This window comes from Carex rostrata, chromosome 7 (genome assembly GCF_964058835.1).
Source record: "Carex rostrata chromosome 7, lpCarRost1.2, whole genome shotgun sequence".
NCBI classification, from domain to species: Eukaryota; Viridiplantae; Streptophyta; class Magnoliopsida; order Poales; family Cyperaceae; genus Carex; species Carex rostrata.
Window position 1 is genome coordinate 1,330,786 of NC_135924.1, and position 7,014 is coordinate 1,337,799.

The 7,014-nt window shown below is 40.1% G+C and overlaps 1 long non-coding RNA gene across 1 annotated transcript; it reads left to right on the plus strand.

Annotated features, from left to right (window-relative positions):
- Positions 1-4,834: 4,834 nt before the first annotated feature.
- On the plus strand, positions 4,835-5,974 carry LOC144557508 (uncharacterized). Its single transcript, XR_013512680.1, has 3 exons — positions 4,835-4,995; positions 5,079-5,689; positions 5,852-5,974. It is a non-coding gene; the product is annotated as an uncharacterized LOC144557508 (long non-coding RNA).
- The last annotated feature ends 1,040 nt before the right edge of the window (positions 5,975-7,014 follow it).

Below are 7,014 nucleotides of genomic sequence, written 5' to 3' on the forward strand. Positions count from 1 at the left end.
GATTGATGTAATTCAGCTCTCATATTTTGGAGTTCAGCCTGCATTTGGTTAAACATGGTCATCTGCTCTAATGCTTGAGCTGCCATGGTGTCTCGTTGACTTCCATGCGGTGAAGTTACCACAGCATTATTGAAACCCTGGACAGAGCCATCAAGGCGTCCTTCGGTTGACAGGATGACAGGATCTTTGCCTCTACTTTGGACATGAGGGTCATTTGAATCTTCCCTCTCAGTACTTGGCCCGTCACCGATTGCGTATGTGACAGGGTTAGGATTTTGTTTAGGAGACTCTTCCTCTCCTACAGGATCTTCCTGTATGGTTATCATGTAGACAAATGCTTCATCGTCTTAATTAGAGGGTGTTGCTATGACCCTACGCTTCTTATAGGTAGCGTTTGGTGTGACAATTGTCAGACTTCTTTGAGTTGGGCATGGGTTAATCCGTGCCCCCAGCCGATCATGTACGCTGGTTGATTTCATTTACTGAGGGTTTTGATATGATCCCTCGTTATTGGCATGTTGAGAGGTGCTGGCCCACATCTCTCTGCGGAGCCTTGGTTTTAAAGAGGCACCATCAAGTGCCCCCAGCTTCGAGGCTGATATGGAAGATGACGAGGCGCCTTCAAATGCCCCTAGCCCTTTGGCTGGGAAGGAAAGCCTCGTAAACACAGATGGTCGGGCACTTTTGGGTGCCCCCGGCTTATGGACCGGAGCATTGGGTTTAGGTCTTCTCAGTATTTGCACTGGGTAAACCAGCTTAGCCTTGGCATCAGCTGGTATAGAAGTTTTGGGAGCAGGAGAAGTATAGTATCGACTTCTGCGCTGCTTTAGAGTGCGGAGTTGCTTGTGGGCTTTGTGGATGGCTGTTATGGTAGTATCTTTAACCGTTTTGGGGTTGGGGTTATCCTTCTCGGCTTATGTATGAGACTATTTGAGGGATCTCCCCCGCTGCACGTATGTGTGCAGTGGAAGAGTTTTTTTTCACAATTCTCAGAGGAGAAAAGGAATTATAGGTAGGGAGAGCCGGTTCAGCTACCAGTTCATTTTGGTAGGATTGAAGGGATCTCTTCTTGTTGACCGAGGTCATGGCATGGTTGACCCGAGTCGGTTTCTTTTGAGCGCGTCTTCTTGTGCGTCTGGTATTGGCAGGAAGGGCAAAGGTTTTGCCATCCATTCCTTTGAAGGTGAGGTAGTAGCATACCTCATCTTCTACTTCAGCTTTCTCCTCGGTTATAGACTCGAGGGCTTCATGCTCAGCCTGCTCAGTCATGGGAGCAGGTGTGGCAAACTTGAGTATTTCAGAGGTGGGGACTGCGAAAGCCCCGAAAAACATCACCTCTCCGTTGCCAGGGAAGGTTGTTGGCTGGTTGGTTGCTGCAGCAAGGTAGTTCATTGCCATCGCCATCCTGCAAGCAAACAAACTTGAAATTTCATTAGTCAATTTTGTATTTTATGAGAACCATTTTGGTATACATGAGTTTAGCCCGATTATTCAATTCATAGGCAGCGATAACAAATATGAAAGGACAAGACTTTACCCAAGCGATCCAACGACTTGTTGCTTTGGGAATTTTGAAAGTCATTGGTTGCTTGGGTACAATTCCTTTTATATTTGTATCGGATCTCGAACATGTGAGGAGAAGTAAGTCCCACCGGGCGTGCCAAAACCTGTAGGGCGCAAAAAGTTGCACGGCGTCAGGTTAGCTAACGGTGCGGATTTTTCTTCCTGCTTTCCTTCTGGTTCACCCCTTGTGACAACCTACATTCATGATCAGTTGTCGGAGGTTTTATTATTTTCGATTGTGAGGACGTTTAACTCCCGACGGGCGCAAGCCCCCGCCATTAATTACATCAGAAAGACCTTTCGAGTCAGACTGAATACCTCCTTCATTCCAGGATTTGTGCCTATTTGGGTTGAACTAAATAATGGGGCTAAAAAGGGCTCATGTATGGTCTGTTTTGGTCATATGGTTGGTTCTCATTCGATTTATAGGTATGTTTTGGTTAATTGTCATGATATATGCATGAAGACATGGATTTTATATGTTTAAAATACGAGAACATTCGTGGGAAATATCATTTTAATTTGAAAGGAGTATTTAAATATCATTTTTATATTTTTATTTATAAAAATATGTCGAGAGAGGAGTATTTTGGTCATTTTAGATTATGGCTGGGACCTGGATATGTTCAATTATTATTTAGAATTATAGATAATTGAATTTGGGTTCATTTGGGACTGATTTGAGTTGATTTAGACTTAGTATGAGAAAGTTATGGCCAAAAAGGACTTGAAAGGGCTTATTTATAAACTTTTTATATGTACATGGACTTGTTTGTAATTTTCCAGGGACCTAAGGCTGTAATTTGGGCTTTTGACAGGGTTTGGAATGAATATTGGGCCTTTAAGGGCTTGTTTGAAGAGGTTTTATGCTGACAGGGGCCTTTGTGTAAATTTACAGGGGCTTCTCTACATATTTTGAATAAACAGAGGGGTTTATATGTAAAAGGACATCTTTTGGTCATATGTGGACTTTAAGATTGGTGCTGGGCATCAAGATTTGGGTTTCTGATGCTTTGATATGTGGGCTCATTGGATCAAGATCATTGGGCTTTGAGATGTGTGCAGAAGAGATTTAATTGAATGGGCTTTGAGATTTGTACTATAGCTTTGAGATTTGGGCTTTTGGGCCTTTGAGATGTGTGCTGAGATCTCTGGATTTGCTTTGAGATCTGTGCAAGCTTGATTTAATTTACAGAGCTTTGAGATTTGAGCTTGGAACATCAATGAATGTATATCTAGCTAATTCTATTGAGACAGTGTATATTTTCCTTTTCTCCTCTCTCTATCCCTGTGTCTATGTATATGGGTGCCCTTTTATAGGCTATGAGCATGGGTTAGGGTTTGCATCAGCTGAGGTGGTCTCATCTTGACCAGAGGTGCTTGATCAAATGTCTATGCTTGACTGGCTTCATTCCATGTGTATCTGTGCAGGGGATCACCCAATTACACTTTAACATGTCATCAGTTATGAGTTGGATCGATTTGGACCCTTAGATCAATCATTAGGGCATTGAATGGCATGGCATCCCTTGATTTACTGGCTTCTAGAAGAAAACTTCAATTGCATGACTTCATTTGTCCAGGGGAAGATTCCCTTGTTTTGGACTGACCTCAGGTGCTCTAGGCACGTGTCCAGGGGACCAGAGAGGGTTATAACAGCATAACAAGCCATATTGAGCTGAACCCGAGCCCTCTCAAAGCTTAACATGGGCCTTGTTCAACTATTATGCGTCAGTGCTCGTAAGGGTGACAGAGAGCATCGTATAATGTCCCTTATCATGTTCCTAGGCACAACTTATCATTAGAATAATGGATTAGACCCTTTCAGCCATGTCACCACTGAGAGCATGCTCTATTCGCATGTTAGCTCAATTGCTCCCTTTCTTGTCAAATTAAAAAGTCCAATAGTATTGCCTACTCATATTCAGCTAGCTGGTTGAGTCTCGGGCCTCAATTTGGTATAGAACCCGAGTTCACAATTTCATTATTCTTTCTTTCTTGGCTAGAATCAAAGCTTGTGAGAAGAAGAAAATATCCGAGGTTTAGGCAGAGAGTAGCTGGCATAGTCCCTTATCAATCTTAACTAGAGGTTTGTTCAATTACCTCTTAATTTCCTTGAATATCATCTCGGGATTTAGCCATGGCGCGAGAGAGAGGGAAATAGACGATGTCAGGGCTTGGGCCCCGCTCATCAGCGGCTCAGAGCTGCTCTCTCTCTTTATTTTATCCTTTATAGTGTTTGCATGAGCTCAGTTCAATATAGACCATAAATCTGACATCCCTCCTGCATCGCTTCAGTTCATTGAACCAAGCTTATTTGCGCCAAGGGGTTCAAAGGCGCTGAGCGCCCGGGTTTAAATCAAACCATTCATTTGGGGAGCTCCTGGCGCATGGTAGACCTATACACTGCCATATCGGTGCACAGAGATCAATTCCTATACACCAGGTTCACCTATCTCTGGATTTCAGCGAAAATATTCATTGAGAGGCTGACAGTGGGCTCGGGGGTCTGGTTAAGGCTTAGGTGCTCCATATTGCACCCAGAGAGACCAGGCTTATTGCTAGGGGTACCCTGTGCCATGTGGCAACAATCAGAGCATGCCATGTCAGCAATTTCTTTAAAAATTCACAACTCTTCAACCATTTTGAGTTAGAATTTGTATAAAATATCAAAATTCATGGTTTTGCATGTAGAATATTACCATGAACTCTAATATGTCATTTCCCTTCATTTTGAGAAGATTTTATGCACATTTAACATTTTCAATCATTTTAAATTTGTTGCCAATTTCTATTTATTTAATTAGCAACTTTTTAGGGTACAATACCTGCTCATGAACCAGGGCACTGAACCCACACGGGAGCATTTCCACTCACCCACACATAAAACCCGCACCGTTAGCTAACCTGACACCGTCCAACTTTCTGCGCCCTACACATAGATACGTCAGGAGGTTAGAATGGAGTACGTCGCAAAGTTTGCTGAGATGGAAGCAAGATTGGTGAATGATATTACATTTTTTATGCTACCATCTGAGTAACCACCTCCATTTCGCCAGGAGTTCGGCGAAGTAGTCAAGCATCCGGGACCTGGGTAGACAATTTGGATAATGTAAAGGTAATCACTACTTGTTTATAACCTTGTTAGACAATATTTCATTTTAAAAATAACTACTTTCTGATAATTGAGGACGCCACAGCATGCAACCTTGTCCTGTGGTATGGTAATACTCCTCTAACAGTTGCTGACGGCATTGTACATCTAGGAGCCGATGCTCAGCTAAGGCCCAACCATGTCCCCCTACAGGTTGACTTAGTTATGGAGGGATGGGCACGCATACCTCTTCCTGTCCTACCGATGATATGCTGGTGCTTGATGATGCCCGAACGTCAGTTGTCCAATGGCCCAAGAGACAGATTATTTTGGATCAAGTAATCTCTAAATAATCAATATCTTTTATTACATTCAAATTATTCTTTCGAAATACTTGAAAAAGGTACAAAATTTAATACAGGCACGAAGAAATCTTCCTTGAGATGACGTCAACAGTACGAAGGAGATGATGTCACCAGTACTGAGGGACAAAGAAATGGTCGTCAGGGCTAATGCGCCAGAATCAATAGACCGTCCTCTACTCACCGAAGAAGAGTATAGCCATTTGTCTCGTGATTTGCGGGATCTCCACGAGTGCTTGACGAAGGCACCCGAAGGCATGATGTATATCATCATCCTTGTCCCACCAGGGATGTTTCTACATGAAGGCTGGGATGTCGTGGTGTCTTTCAAAGACTTCATGGACTTTCTACATGCCTCGTCAAGCGATAAATGGCTCGATGTCGGAGTCATCACCATTTTCCTCATGTTAGTGACCAAAAATTATTTATATCATGTGTATAGTACTTAAATATATATTCTAGTGTAATATGATGATTTTTGAAGAGGCTAGTCCGAAACTGTGATGAGATGGTAGAAAATAAGAACTTGTGTACATTTATGGACCCCGACAAACTTAATGCAAATGACACTGAAATTTTCTGGGGACACGTCTACCCAGTACCTGTGTTCAACGATGCATTATGCTAATGCGGAGGAGAAGAAATTTATTCTCGTGCCATACTACCAGAGGTTACTTCTAACCTTAACTTATGTATTGTTTATATTTTAATTAAAGAATTATAAAAAGGAAATAAAAGTGAAATATTAAAAAAAAAAATTACACCATAAACCATAGCAAACACTTGTGTCACTATTATATGCTAAAGTACTATAATTCTTCTCCTTCCACAGCAAACACTGGTGTTTGATTGTCATTGTGCCAACTGAAAATATGATTGTTATCATCGATTCTTCAAAACCCAAAGGAAACATCACAATTGAGAAGTGGAAAGATATCTTCCCTTTTGTAAAAAAAGTAAGCAATAATAATTAACTTGGCTTGATTTTTTTTCAATTATAACAAATTGTGGAATTGTTAATTACAGTCACTCAATTTTGTAAGGATTTTTATGCAATATATTAAAGAGAGAGGATTGCAAAGCACGCGCCAAAAAAATAAATTGAATTGGAAGTGGTTTCTGGTGAGCACACTATAATTTTATAATTTCATAGGGAATGCACTTATTACACAATGATTTTCATGTTTGACTTTATTGAAAGAATACAATTCCAATTTCCAAAAGCAGTATGTAATTCATATTAATTATTCCTATATAATAGCAATTGATATTTTCATATTGTGCTTACTTATATTTTTTCAGTTTATTAATAGCAATTGATATATACGAGTGTCTTGCATCTACCTTTTCTTGTTACTAATTAATACCAAATTATAATTGTAGTATGGAGCAAAGCAAAAGTGTTACTCCAATGAGTAGTGTTGTGTATTTTAGGTGTCAATAATATGGGTCTAATTCGTACACTTTTTGCTTTAAATTTATAAGACCTAAATACGCAAAGAAGATTGAATTGCAAGCGCACAATCTATCTTTGTAGTAAATTAGGTATCGATCCAAAGACTAAGGGAATTGTATTTTTTCTATCTAAACTAAATTAAATCTAAAAGTATGCAAATAAGTAAATGGAGGGGGGGGGGGGGGTCTGTTGCAAAGTAAACTAAATTTGGGTTCAATACTCGAAACAGTTGATTGTAACAAAAACTAAATTAAATGCAAATTAAAAGATATTTTATGATCAAGATAACGAAGTCTAAGGGCTTTTGGTCAACAATAACTTGGTCAATCTATTTACTTTTGGAGTTCTCTAAATTCATGTCATGTCTTGAAAGGGATTGGCTTATCTACCCCCTAACACATACCATTCATAATTTCATGTCTTCACATTAATATACCACCAGCCTTGGTTGTCACTACCTATTTGTTACATTCCGAAATTTTAAAACTTGATTAAATTGATAAATCGATCAATTTGCTTAAATAAAAAGTTTAATTAAC